The sequence below is a fragment of the Erinaceus europaeus genome (genome assembly GCF_950295315.1).
Source record: "Erinaceus europaeus chromosome 6 unlocalized genomic scaffold, mEriEur2.1 SUPER_6_unloc_21, whole genome shotgun sequence".
NCBI classification, from domain to species: domain Eukaryota; kingdom Metazoa; phylum Chordata; class Mammalia; order Eulipotyphla; family Erinaceidae; genus Erinaceus; species Erinaceus europaeus.
In genome coordinates this window covers 378274-379819 of record NW_026647127.1, presented here as the reverse complement: position 1 = coordinate 379819, position 1546 = coordinate 378274, and positions in this window count along the sequence as shown.

The window sequence follows — 1546 nt, the reverse complement described above, 5'->3', positions numbered from 1 at the left end:
CCTCACATCTCCACTATAGAGCCTCTACTTCCCCCAGTCCTGGAACCATTGGATAGGGCCCACTTTCCCGTATGCTTCTCCTAATCCATATCAAATAATATTCCATCTGCCGATCACAACCTAACCAACACAACGATTGCCACCTCAACATGCTTCACTTCAGACTGTGTCCAGAGACTACACGTGTGGAATGACAACCCTTCAGCTTCATTACTTGGGTGAGACCTTTCCTTTCATAGTATACTCTAATTCCATCTCAGGTGGTTCACTTTCTAACAAAGTCCCAAAACCTAGATATACACCAGTTTCTGTGAGAGAGAGCATATGTTCACACATATCCGTAAACTACTGCAAAATATATGCCTGAAAGCAGAAGTACACTAGAGTTTGCAGTGAGTATCCCCCTAACACTTCCTCTCCACTATTCCAAGCTTTGGGTCCATGATTGCTCAACAACTTGTTTGGCTTCGTATGTTAACTCTCTTTTCAGTCACCAGGTTCCAGATGTCATCAGGATGCAGGCCAGGATTCCCTGGACTGAAGACCCCACCAATGTGTCCTGGAGCTCAGCTTCCCCAGAGACCCACCCTACTAGGGAAAGAGAGAGGCAGACTGGGAGTATGGACCGACCAGTCAACGCCCATGTTCAGCAGGGAAGCAATTACAGAAGCCAGACCTTCTACCTTCTGCAACCCACAATGACCCTGGGTCCATGCTCCCAGAGGGATAGAGAATGGGAAAGCTATCAGGGGAGGGGGTGGGATATGGAGAATGGGTGGTGGGAATTGTGTGGAATTGTACCCCTCCTACCCTATGGTTTTGTTAATTAATACTTTCTTTAAAAAAAAGTCATCCCAGAGTGTTAAAGCTCCAGAGTTGATGGAAAAGAAAGAAAAATAGATAAAAAATTATTGGTACCAGAGACAGGCCAAGGGAAAATAGGAGAAAAGTGGTCGAAAAATAAAGATTCCTGTCTGAGATCAGACATTCTGATGACCCATTGTGGTGATCACAGTGAACACTGTTGTATGGAAGATAACAGAGCTGTTGGGAGAGTAAATCTTCAGTATTATCACCACAAGGAGAAAAATTATTTTGGTATCCCATTGAAAGATGTTAAGTAAACATACTATAGTCATTTCATAACATGTTAGTCATTATGCTGTACCTTAAACTTAGTGTTGCATGTCTACTATGTCTTAATAAAACTGGGGAAGGGACTGGAAAATAGAGGTTTAAAAAATCACCATAAGGTTCCTGGGATCATTTTATTGTGAATTTTAGAGTAGGCTTGAATAAAGTGAGAATGTTGAAGAGAATGACAAGTTCAAGGCGAACCCAATCAAACATTACTTTATCGTGTATTTCTTCTCTCTCCTGCATTATTCATTTTTTAAAATAAAAATTTTAGGGAAGTGTATAGTTCACAGCAAAACTGAGCTGAAGGCACAAAGATCTTTATATACCTTTGGTGTTCCCAATGTGCCCAATTATGCACACCCTGCCAGATGGAACATTTGTTACAACTGGTGAACCTATACCTGGG